This window comes from Mirounga leonina, unplaced genomic scaffold (assembly GCF_011800145.1).
Source record: "Mirounga leonina isolate KUSES-001 unplaced genomic scaffold, KU_Mleo_1.0 Mir_109, whole genome shotgun sequence".
NCBI lineage: Eukaryota > Metazoa > Chordata > Mammalia > Carnivora > Phocidae > Mirounga > Mirounga leonina.
The window spans coordinates 3,426,945-3,440,722 of record NW_023270244.1 but is presented as its reverse complement, the minus strand read 5'-3'; the positions used below and the strand labels follow the sequence as shown (position 1 = coordinate 3,440,722).

General features: G+C 35.6%; 1 non-coding gene across 1 annotated transcript; it reads right to left on the bottom strand.

Moving 5' to 3' along the window:
• Window positions 1-872: 872 nt before the first annotated feature.
• On the bottom strand, window positions 873-979 carry LOC118020218. Its single transcript, XR_004681839.1, has one exon. It is a non-coding gene; the product is annotated as a U6 spliceosomal RNA (small nuclear RNA).
• Window positions 980-13,778: the final 12,799 nt, after the last annotated feature.

Here is a 13,778-nt window from a genome sequence, read left to right as displayed (position 1 = left end):
TTGTTGAATTTAATGGGAGTTCTCTGTGCTTCTTAGATTTTGATGCCTGTATCCTTCCCCAGATTAGGAAAGTTTTCTGCTATAATTTGCTCAAATAAACCTTCTGCCCCCTTTTCTCTCTTCATCTTCCGGGACTCCTATGATATGAACATTATTCTATTTTAATAAGTTGCTGAGTTCCCTAGGTCTACCTTCATGACCCATTGCCTTTGTGTCCCTCTTCTTTTCAGCTTCATTATTTTCCTTAATTTTATCCTCTATATCACTGATTCATTCCTCTGTTTCATCCATCTTCATTTTTATGGCATCCATTTGGGCTTGCATCTTGGTTATAGCATTTTTAATTTTGGCCTGACTAGATTTTAGTTCTTTTATCTCTGCAGTAAAGGATTCTCTAGTGTCTTCTATGCTTTATTCAAGCCCAGCTGATATCCTTATAATTATTGTTTTAAAATCTATTTCATACATCCTACTTATACCTGTATTGACTAAAGCTCTGGCCATGTTCTTTCTCTTGGGGTGAATTCCTCCATATTGCCATTTTGGAGGAAAAAACAAAAACAAAAAAGCAAAAAACAAAAGCAAAATCAAACAAAATAAAATTTTTTTAAATTAAAAAATAAGATAATAAAATAAAATAAATAAAGGAAGCTAGATCCTAGGTGCGTTTTGGTCTGCTTGTTAGAGAAGTTTGATAGAAAAAAAAGTAGAAAGAAGAAAAGAAAAAGAAAAAAGTTAAAAATTAAAAAATATATAAAATATATAAAATAAATTTAAATATTGCTCTTTCTGTATACAAAAAAACCCCAAACACACACAAAACAAAACAAAAACAAGCAAAACCCAAAGGACACTAGATCCTATTTCCCCTAAAAATTATGGAACACTTCACAAATTTGCATGTCATCCTCTTGTAGGGTCCATGCCAATCTTCTCTGTATTGTTCCAATTTTAGTATATGTGCTGCCAAAATGAGCACTACTCAAATCTTAATATTTAAATATTAGTATCTTAAAAGTGACTAGAATAAGTCCCTTAAAAATGTCTGTGTCCTTTTGACATAAATTTTGCTTGATGGCATCATAAGATGTTACAGCTTCACCTTGTATTTTCTGGCTCCAGATCTGAATTCAAATTTCCTGAAGGACCTATGATTTCTTTTACTGAGAATTGGTAGTCAGAAACCAAGATTTGTATGTTAGGAGTATTCATTTTTACTGAGCTCTTATTGCTTCCAGAAGCATTTCAGTGGATAAAACTAGGACATATGTAAATATAAGTATACTTAAATATTGAGTTGATATTGTTATTTATGATTCAAATTTAATGATATAGTGCATTCCTTATTATATTCTTATTATATTATTTTGTTTGTTCTATATTGAAATTCTTAGGTCAAAAGTAATTTAAACACTGGAAAAAAACACCACAAACAAAGTAGAGATGAATGATAAACTTGGGGAAAAATGCTTGCAGTTTTCATCATAAGCAAATGGTTAATACCCCAAACAAAAACAGTTACTAGAAGAAGAAAATATAAAAAACAACAAAGAACACAAGAGATATATAAACAGTTCACCTAGAAAAGAAATGCAAATGACTCAGTATATGAAAATAGGCTTAGCTTAATCACTGTACATCAAATATAAATTAAAACTGATTAGAGGTACAATATTTGATTTGTCCACACTGGCAAAAATCCAAAAATTTGACAATATGCTCTACTAGCAAGGCGGTAGGGATAGAGACAATAACGTATATTGTAGGTGATAATGAAAAATAGCATAATTCTTTATGGAGAAGAATAGGCAATATCTAGCAAAATTCTACATATCTTTATACTGTCATACAGATAATCCACAATCTCCTATCTCAAGATCCTAATTTAATCACCTCTGTAATCACCCTTTTGATGTGTAAGTTTCCGGGAGTTCACAGGCTTGGAGATTCTGACATACACATCTTGGGGGGCCACTTTCTGTCTAACACACAGGATCATAATACAAGTAGATGAATTTAATAATAAATATTAAAGGATTGAAGTCATATAGAATATCTTCTCTATAGCAGAATTAAGCAAAAAAAAAATCAATGAGTAAATGATAAATGGGAAAACCTCAAAATGATCAGCACATTTCTAAATTGCCCTTGGGTCAAAGAAGAAATTCCAAGAGAAATTAGTAAATATTTGGGACTATATATAAGGAAAACAACTCCATTTCAAAATTTGTGTGATACAGTTAAAGCACTGTTTATATATTATATATTAATAGGCTTATATTAATAAAGTGCAAAGAGTACACAATCAATGATCTAAACTTCCCTTATAAAAAGCTAAAAAAAAGAACAAATAAAAAATTAAAGCAAGCAAATTCATAAAGATGAAAACAAACTTAAAGAAAAAATAGAGATCAATAAAATTTAGAAAATAATTGAATTCTGATTTTGAATTCTGAATTTTGAATTTTGAATTCTGATTCTTTGAAAATGTCAACAAAAGTGATAAACTAAGTAGATGGATCAAAAAAAAAAAAAAAAAACCCAGAGAGAGAGAAGACACAAATGACCATTATCAGGAATAAAATAAGAAACATCACTGCTGATCTGACAGTCATTAAAAGAATAATAAGGAAATATGATGAACAACTTTATCTCAATAAACTTGGGAATGTAAATGAATTACACAAACTCCTTGATGGTGTAAACTACAAAACTAGCTCACAGAGAAACAAACACCTAAATAGTTCTATATTTACTAAAGAAATTGAATTCATTACTTAAAAGCTCTCCCGGAAGAAAACTCCAGGCCCAGGTGGCTTCCTAGGAAAATTCCATTGAATATTTAAGAAAGGAATAATACCAATCACACATAAATTCTCTTGGAAAATAGAGAAGGATGCAATAATTTCCAAACCACTTTATGAGTCCAGGATTATCCTGTTATCATCTTCAGACAAAGACATTACAAGACAAAGCTAAAGACCAATATCCTTCAAAATACTAGATGCAAAATCCTTAACCAGATTAGAAAACTAAATCAAGCAATATAAAAAACAGATAATATGTAATAATCAAGTAGGGTATTATTCCAGGATCATAAGGTTTGTTTAACATTCTAAACTCAATATAATTCTCCCATATAAAGAGAATAAAGGAGAAAAGCATATGATCATTTCAATAGATGTAGTAAAAACAAAATTTTACAAAATGCATCATCCACTGATTCTAAAAGCTCTCAACCAAATGTAAATATTAGGGTAAGAGAAGGAAACATTCAGTTAACACCATACTTAGTAGTAAAAGATTAAATAATCTCCTGCTCTAAGACTGGGAATAAGTCAAGAATGTCTGCCACATTTATTTTATTTTACATTACATTGGAAATCCTAGCCTGTGCAGTAAAGCAAGGAAAACACCCCCCCCCCCACACACACACACGCAGGAAAGAAAGACATAAAACTGCTTTTACTTTGTGACTATTATCATGATGTACATAGAAATTCCTAAGGATGCTACTGAAAAAAAAAAAAAAACCTACTCTAACTCTAACTTTTGAGTGAATATAACAGCATCACATGATAACCCAAGACAAGTATACCAAAACAAACTGGGTTTCTAGATACTAGCAATGAAAATACAATAGCATTAAAAATCTATATAATGCTTAGAGATAATTTTAAGAGCATGTGCAATACCTGTACAATGAAAATTGAAAAGATTGCTGAATGAAGTTAAAGAGGACATATATAGTTGGGGAACCATACAAAGTTCATGAATTGGGAGACTAAATATTGTTAAGGTATTGATTCTCTCCAAATTTATTTATAAATTTAACACAACTGCAAATAAAATCCCAATATACACTTTTAAAGAAATTGTCAAACTGATTCTACAGTTTATATGGGAATATGAAGTATATAGAATATAAAATTTTGAAAAAAAAAGAATGCATTTGGAGGATTTATACACCCTGACTTCAAACAGTTAACAAGGTAGTACAATATTGGCATCAATACAGATATTTAGATCAATGTTATGGAATTGGGAGTTAAGAAATAGATGTATAATTATATGGTAAGTTAGTTTTTGACAATTTACCAAAATGAATTGATGAGGGAAAATTTGTCTTTTCAATAAATGGTATTGGGTTAACTGGATATCAATATGGAAAAAAGGGGGCTTTAGCATTTTCCTGACACTATACACAAAATTTGATTCAAAATGGATTATGGACCTCAACACGAGGGCTTTAAAAGTGGAAAACTTCTAGAAAAAAACATATGAGAAAATCTTTGCAATCTTGGGTAAGGCCAAAGTAGCGTAGACAGGACACAAAATATAGGAGTCACAAAAGAAAAATGAATTGTAATTAAATATTCCCAAAATTAAAAAATTGTGCTTGTCAGAAAATTCCTTTAGGAAAATTAAATGGCAAGTCACAGATGGTGAGAAAATATTTGCAAAATGTATATGTTACAAACTACTTGGATTCAGAATATACAGAGAAGTCTTACAACTCAATAATAAGAAGACAACCAAGTAAAAAATGTGCAAATACTTTGCAAATGAACAAGTCCAGGAAAAGATGTTCAACATCATTGGTCACTAAGGAGATGCAAATTAAAACCACAATGAGATACTACTGCACACCCACCAGAAAAACAAAAATTAAAAACAGGTGTTGGCAAAGATGTGAAGCAAATGGAAACCTTATGAACATATGTGGGAGTGTTAAATGACAGTTGGAAGAATAGCAGTGATTCATAAGGGGGTGGCTCTATGAAAGGGGACAGGATGATGTGGAACACATTTAATCCAGAGTTGTCCAGTGAGGCAAGTTGTTGTTGCTGGCCACTGAGATTTTGAGATCATCTGTTATACAACTTAACTTTGCAAAGGTTGATGAATAGAGTTGTATTTTGGCTTCCATATGGTGTTTTATTTCTTCCTTTTCCGTGCAAAATATTTTTTTGCTGAATTTATTGGTATTTTCCATTATTGCTTCATAATTTGAATTATAATTCCTACTTTCCAACTGCCCTGTGATAATTTACTTAAAAGTCCAGCTTTTCCCAGTAATTTGAAATGCCACCTTATCATATATGGAAAATCCATATATCCTTGCTCCATACTTTCCATTCACTTTCATTGTTTTGTCTGTCTGTTCTTAGACGTAATATCACACTGTTTAAATATAGTGACTTTACAAAAGTATGATTTAATATGCTCTTCTTTTTCAAAAATTTCTTGACTATTTGCTACTGTATTTCAAGACTCGAATTTTCTAGCTTCACAAAAAAAATTAGTATTTTTATTGACATCACATATTTTCATATGTCATTTTTTATATTAACTCAAACAATATTGACTCTTTAGGAATTGAATCACTCAATCCAAGAATATAGGGTGTCTTGGTGAGCGCTGTGAATTGTGTAGGACTGTTGAATCACAGACCTGTACCTCTGAAACAAATAAAACATTATATGTTTAAAAAAAAAAGAGAAGATAGCAAGAGGGGAAGAATGAAGGGGGGAAAATCGGAGGGGGAGACGAACCATGAGAGACTATGGACTCTGAGAAACAAACTGAGGGTTCTAGAGGGGAGGGGGGTGGGAGGATGGGTTAGCCTTATTTTTGATCTTGTGCTTATTTTTTTGTTCTATATTGAAATTATATTACAAAAACACTTTGACCCAGTATACTGACTATACATCCTTATACCATATCCTAAAGAGAAAGAAGAACTGACACAAAATTTTAAACCATACTGTTTATGTGTATCATACAATAAAGTAAATGTGCTAATTAGAAACCAAGAATGTACAGTGATTAACATAACATAATAAAAAAAAGAATATAGGGTGTCTTTCTGTCTGTTCAAGTTTATTTTTGTTTCTTGCAATAGTGTTTTATAATTTTCCATGTACAGATTATATATATTATTTTATTTCTGTTTTCTCACACTTTTTTGTTGTGGGATCTTTTCTTCTATTATTTTTTCTAACCAATAATTTTTATATATATGAGATATTAATTTTACATATTAATTTTATATATCATGGCATATCATGGAATTATATTACTATTTGTAATCATATTTTCATTGATCCTTTTCTAGCACACTAACACAATTCATTTATTTTATATATTTAAATATCGTTTATATTATATACATTTTATACATATTTGTATTATATGTATTTTATACATACATTTTATACATATTTATAAATCAAGATATGTTTTTGTCTTTTCTTTTATAATTATCATATTCCTAATTATTTTTTATAGTCACATTGGATAATATTTCTTTTTTGTAATTTTATTTTATTATGTTAATCACCATACATTACATCATTAGTTGTTGATGTAGTGTTCCATGATTCATTGTTTGTGTATAACACCCAGTGCTCCATGCAGAATGTGCCCTCTTTAATACCCATCACCAGGCTAACCCATCCCCCCACCCCCTCCCCTCTAGAACCCTCAGTTTGTTTCTCAGCGTCCATAGTCTCTCATGGTTCATCTCCCCCTTCGATTCCCCCCCCTTCATTTTTCCCTTTCTACTATCTTCTTTTTTTTTAACATATAATGTATTATTTATTTCAGAGGTACAGGTCTGTGATTCATCAGTCTTACACAATTCACAGCGCTCACCATAGCACATACCCTCCCCAATGTCTATCACCCAGGCACCCCATCCCTCCCACCCCCCACCACTCCAGCAACCCTATTTCCTGAGATTAAGAATTCCTCATATCAGTGAGATCATATGATACATGTCTTTCTCTGATTGACTTATTTCACTTAGCATAATACCCTCTAGTTCCAACCATGTCATTGCAAATGGCAAGCTTTCGGGTTTTTTTTTTTTTTTTTTGACTGCATAATATCCTATTGTTTATATATATGTCACATCTTCTTTATTCATTCATCTGTCGATGGATATCTTGGCTCTTTCCATAGTTTGGCTATGGTGGACATTGCTGCTATAAACATCGGGGTGCACGTACTACCGTTTCGGATCACTACATTTGTATCTTTGGGGTAAATACCCAGTAGTGCAATTGCTGGGTCGTATGGTAGCTCTATTTTCAACTTTTTGAGGAACCTCCATACTGTTTTCCAGAGTGGCTGCACCAGCTTGCATTCCCACCAACAGTGTAGGAGGGTTCCCCTTTCTCCGCATCCCTGCCAACATCTGTCGTTTCCTGAATTGTTAATTTTAGCTATTTTGACTGGTGTGAGGGGGATAATATTTCTAACATAAGAGTATAAAGTAATGCAAATGATAGGCATCGTTCCCTTACTGCTGTCTCAGTGAGAATTTATCAAGTGTTTCCGTATACATAAATGTTACATTTTGAGTTGAGGAATGGAAACACTGACACACACACAGACATACACATACACACAACATAATCATTTTAGAATAATTCATCTTAGGATGAATTCATTAAATCTTATTTCAGAATTTTTTTTAAGTTAGAAATTGTTGAATTCTGAAATACCTCTTAAGCATCTAGGGAGAAGCATGATAATGTTTCCTTAAATATATTAATGTTCTGACAATTATGGCTTTTTAAAATGTTGAACAGTTTTTGCATTGTTGTAGTATATACCCCAATTGGTCAGGATACCTTTTTTTAAATGCACCATTTTGTTTGTTTGCCAATATTTTATTTTAGAGTTATGCATTGATATACATAAACAAAATTGTCTTTAATTTTCATTGTTGGAGTTTCCAGCTTTATAGTTCAATTATTCTCACCCCATAAAAATACTTTGAATATTTTCAGTATTCTCTGTGATGATGTTATTTGCATGCCTGCCTGATTGGTATGTTTTTTGGGAGAATATATACAGAGAAATTAGAATTTGTTAGTGGCCATTATATAATGGAAACCTGGAATATTTATCTTTATTTTTCTTTTCTTTGTCTTTTTTTAAAATTATGTTATGTTAATCACCATACATTAACATCATGAGTTTTTGATGTACTGTTCCATGATTCATTGTTTGCGTTTAACACCCAGTGCTCCAAACCCTCAGTTTGATTCTCAGAGTCCATAGTCTCTCATGGTTCATCTCCCCCTCTGATTTCCCCCCTTCATTTTTCCCTTCCTGCTATCTTCTTCTTCTTCTTTTTTTTTAAACATATAATGTATTATTTGCTTCAGAGGTACAGGTCTGTGATTCATCAGTCTTACACAATTCACAGCGATCACCATAGCACATACCCTCCCCAATGTTTATCACCCAGCGACTCCATCCCTCCCACCTGCCACCACTCCAGCAACCCTCAGTTTGTTTCCTGACATTAAGAATTCCTCATATCAGTGAGGTCATATGATACATGCCTTTCTCTGATTGACTTATTGCACTCAGCATAATAGCATCCAGTTCCATCCACGTTGTTGCAAATGCCAAGAATTCATTCCTTTTGATAGCTGCATAATATTCCATTGTGTATATATACCACTTCTTTATCCATTCATCTGTCGATGGACATCTTGGCTCTTTCCATAGTTTGGCTATGGTGGACATTGCTGCTATAAACATTGGGGTGCACATAACCCTTCGAATCCCTACATTTGTATCTTTGGGGTAAATGCCCAGTAGTGCAATTGCTGGGTCGTATGGTAGCTCTATTTTCAACTTTTTGAGGAACCTCTATACTGTTTTCCAGAGTGGCTGCACCAGCTTGCATTCCCACCAACAGTGTAGGAGGGTTCCCCTTTCTCCACATCCTTGCCAACATCTGTCATTTCCTGACTTGCTAATTTTAGCCATTCGACTGGTGTGAGGTGGTATCTCACTGAGGTTTTGATTTGGATTTCCCTGATGCCAAGCGATGTTGAGCACTTTTTCATGTGTCTGTTGGCCATTTGGATGTCTTCTTTGGAAAAATGTCTGTTCATGTCTTCTGCCCATTTCTTGACTGGATCATTTGTTCTTTGGGTGTTGAGTTTAGTAAGTTCTTTATAGATTTTGGATACTAGCCCTTTATCTGATATGTCATTTGCACATATCTTCTCCCATTCTGTCGGTTGTCTTTTGGTTTTGTTGACTGTTTCTTTTGCTGTGCAAAAGCTTTTTATCTTGATGAAGTCCCAATAGTTCATTTTTGCCCTTGCTTCCCTTGCCTTTGGCGATGTTTCTAGGAAGAAGTTGCTTCGGCTGAGGTTGAAGAGGTTGCTGTGTTCTCCTTTACGATTTTGATGGACTCCTGTCTCACATTGAGGTCTTTCAACCATTTTGAGTCTATTTTTGTGTGTGGTGTAAGGAAATGGTCCAGTTTCATTCTTCTGCATGTGGCTGTCCAATTGTCCCAACACCATTTGTTGAAGAGACTGTCTTTTTTCCATTGGACATTCTTTCCTGCTTTGTCAAAGATTAGTTGACCATAGAGTTGAGGGTCCATTTCTGGGCTCTCTATTCTGTTCCATTGATCTATGTGTCGGCTTTTGTGCCAGTACCATACTGTCTTGATGGTGACAGCTTTGTAATAGAGCTTGAAGTCCAGAACTGTGATGCCACTGGCTTTGCTTTTCTTTTTCAACATTCCTCTGGCTATGTGGGGTCTTTTCTGGTTCCATACAAATTTTAGGATTAATTGTTCCATTTCTTTGAAAAAAGTGGATGGTATTTTGAAAGGGATTGCATTGAATGTGTAGATTGCTCTAGGTAGCATTGATATCTTCACAATATTTGTTCTTCCAGTCCATGAACGTGGAACTTTTTTCCATTTCTTTGTGTCTTCCTCAATTTGTTTCATGAGTATTTTATAGTTTTCTGAGTACAGATTCTTTGCCTATTTGCTTAGATTTATTCCTCGGTATCTTATGGTTTTGGGTGCAGTTGTAAATGGGATCCACTCCTTAATTTCTCTTTCTTCTGTCTTGTTGTTGGTGTATAGAAATGCGACTGATTTCTGTGCATTGATTTTATATCCTGCCACTTTACTGAATTCCTGTATGAGTTCTAGCAGTTTTGGGGTGGAGTCTTTTGGGTTTTCCACATGAAGTGGAGTGAGAGTTTGACTTCTTCTTTGCCAATTTGGATGCCTTTTATTTCTTTTTGTTTACTGATTACTGTGGCTAGGACTTCTAGTACTATGTTGAATAGCAGTGGTGATAGTGGACATCCCTGCCATGTTCCTGACCTTAGGGGGAAAGCTCTCAGTTTTTCCCCATTGAGAATGATATTTGCTGTGGGCTTTTCATAGATGGCTTTTATGATCTTGAGGTATGTACCCTCTATCCCTATACTCTGAAGAGTTTTGATCAAGAAAGGATGTTGTAGGGGGGCGGAGCAAGATGGCGGAGGAGTAGGAGACCTGGATTTCGTCTCCTCTCAGGAATTCAGCTGGATAGGGATCAAACCATTCTGAACACCTACAAACTCAACAGGAGATTGAAGAAAAGAAGAGCAAAAACTCTCTCATCAGAAAAGCGACCACTTTCTGGAAGGTAGGACGTGCGGAGAAGTGAATCCGAGGCGATATTCGGGAGGATAGACGGTGAGGGAGGGGCCTCTGTCGGCCGCTTCTGGCAAGTGATAGAACCATGGGGCACAAAATTGGAACTTTTAAAAGTCTGCTCCACTGAGGGATGTCACTCTGGTGGCTAAGCGGGGGTGGAACCCTCCGAGACAGTGTGGTCTCAGGACCATCGGGGTCACAGAAAGACCAGGGGTGCCTGAGTGTGGCAGAGCTCCCAGGTATCAGAGCAGGGAAGCTGGCTGCTAGGCGGAGCCCAGGCGCGGGCTCTCAGCTCAGGGTTGCCATAAACGTGATCCCCGGCACAGTCGGGCCACTGCTCCTCCAGCAGGGACCCAACAAGCGGCAGATCTGGGGAGACTCACCTTCCTCCCCTGGGAGGAGCCGCGTGGGAGTGCACCGCAGTGATCTGCTGGGTTTGGAGACTCCACACCGAGTCAGGTGCCAGAGATAGAAACGCGAGGTCACAGGCCGGGTGAGCACAGAGTGTGGCCGGAGACCGGGGAGAAGGGAGTGACTGACAGCTTTTCTCTGGGGGCTCACTGAGGAGTGGGGCCCCAGTTCTCGGCTCCTCCAGGGTGGAGATTGGGAGGCCGCCATTTTCACTCTCCGCCTCCAAAGCTGTACGGAAAGCTCGCAGGTAACAAAAGCCCCGGAGAGCAAACCCGAGCAGATTACTTAGCCGGGAGGGGGCAAGGGCGGGGCAATTCCGCCTCCGGCAGAGACATTTGGAAACCACGGCAACAGGCCCCTCCCCAGAAGATCAGCGAGAACAGCCAGCCAAGACCAAGTTTACCGATCAATGAGAACGGCAGAACTCCAGCGCTAGGGGACTACTGCACATAGAATTCACGGCTTTTTTACCATGATTCTTTAGTCTTTTAAAGTTAATTTTTTTTTAATTTTTTGTCTTTTTATTTCTTTTTGAATTTTTCTTTTTCCCTTTTTCAACCAACATCTTATCAATCCCTTTTTTAAATAAAAAAACATTTTTATTTTTCATTTTTAGAGTCATATTCTATCCCTTCATAGTAGTTACCCCTATTTTTGGCTTATATATTTAATTTGTTCTCTCTTTAAAATTTTGAGATAGTTTCTTCTAACAGATTAAAATATACCCTAAATCTCTAGTATATGGTGTTTTCTATTCCCCTGCCTGATCACATCCTCTCCCTTTTTTTTTCTTTTCTTTTTCTTTCTTTTAAATCCTCTTCTTTCTTTTTTCAAACAACTTCTTATCAATTCCTTTTATAAAATTTTTATAATTTCCATTTCTACAGTCATATTCCATCCCTTCATCATATCAACCCTTATTTTTGTACATATATAAGTTTTTCTTTCTTTAAAATTTTGGGAGTCACTATCTTCTAAAAGACCAAAATACACCCCAAATCTAGTGTGTGGCACTGATCTATATACCATATAGATCATATTTGATCACATTCTGTTTTTTTTTCTTGTTGTTGTTGTTTTGTTTTGTTTGTCTTTGTTTTTATCTTTATCTTTTTGTTTTTCTTCTTTTTCTTTTTCTTTTTTCTCTCTTTCCCTTTCTTATCCCACTGCTTCAGGTCTTTTCTGATTTGTTTAAAGTATATTTTCTGGGGACGTGGTTACTCTGCTAGCATTTTGTCTCTCATTAATCTATTCTCCTCTGCACAAAATGACAAGACGGAAAAAATCACCTCAACAAAAAGAACAAGAGGTAGTACCGACTGCCAGGGACCTACTCAATACGGACATTAGTATGATGTCATATCTAGAGTTCAGAAACATCACTTTAAAGATACTAGCTGGGCTTGAAAAAAATATGGAAGTTATTAGAGAAACCCTTTCTGGAGAAGTAAAAGAGCTAAAATCCAACCAAGTAGAAATCAAAAAGGCTATTAATGAGGTGCAATCAAAAATGGGGGCGCTAAGTGCTAGAATAAATGAGGCAGAAGAGAGAATCAGTAATATAGAAGATGAAATGATGGAAAATAAAGAAGCTGAGAAAAAGAGAGATAAACAACTACTGGATCACGAGGGCAGAATTCGAGAGATAAGCGATACCATAAGATGAAACAACATTAGAATAATTGGGATCCCAGAAGAAGAAGAAAGAGAGAGAGGGGCAGAAGGAATAATGGAGCAAATTATAGCAGAGAACTTCCCTAATTTAGGGAAAGAAACAGGCATGAAAATCCAGGAACCACAGAGAAGCCCTCTCAAAATCAATAAAAATAGGTCAACTCCCCGACATCTAATAGTAAAACTTATGAGTCTCATAGACAAAGAGAAAATCCTGAAACCAGCTCAGGAGAAGAGATATGTAACCTACAAGGGTAGAAACATTAGATTGGCAACAGACCTAACCACAGAGACCTGGCAGCCCAGAAAGGACTGGCAGGATATATTCAGAGCACTAAATGAGAAAAATATGCAGCCAAGAATACTCTATCCAGCTAGGCTGTCATTGAAAATTGAAGGAGAGATAAAAAGCTTCCAGGACAAACAAAAACTAAAGGAATTTGCAAACACAAAACCAGCCCTCCAGGAAATCTTAAAAGGGGTCCTCTAAGCAAAGAGAGAGCCTAAAAGCAACATAGACCAGAAAGGAACACAGACAATATACGGTAACAGTCACCTTACAGGCAATACAATGGCACTAAATTCCTATCTTTCAATAGTTACCCTGAATGTAAATGGGCTAAACGCCCCAATCAAAAGACACAGGCTAACAGACTGGATTAAAAAACAAGACCCATCGATATGCTGTCTGCAAGAGACTCATTTTAGAACCAAAGACACCCCCAGTTTGAAAGTGAGGGGGTGGAAAACCGTTTACCATGCTAATGGACACCAAAAGAAAGCTGGGGTGGCAATCCTTATATCAGACAAATTAGATTTTAAACCAAAGACTGTAATAAGAGATGAGGAAGGACACTATATCATACTTAAAGGATCTATCCAACAAGAAGATCTAACAATTGTAAATATCTATGCCCCTAACATGCGAGCAGCCAATTATATAGGGCAATTAATAACAAAAGCAAAGAAACACATCGAAAACAATACAACAATAGTGGGAGACTGAAATGGACAGATCATCTAAGCAAAAGATCAACAAAGGAAATAAAGACTGTAAATGACACACTGGACAAAATGGACTTCACAGACATATTCAGAACATTCCACCCCAAAGCAACGGAATACACGTTCTTCTCTAGTGCCCATGGAACATTCTCCAGAATAGATCACATCCTAGGTCATAAATCAGGTCTCAACCGGTACCAAAAGA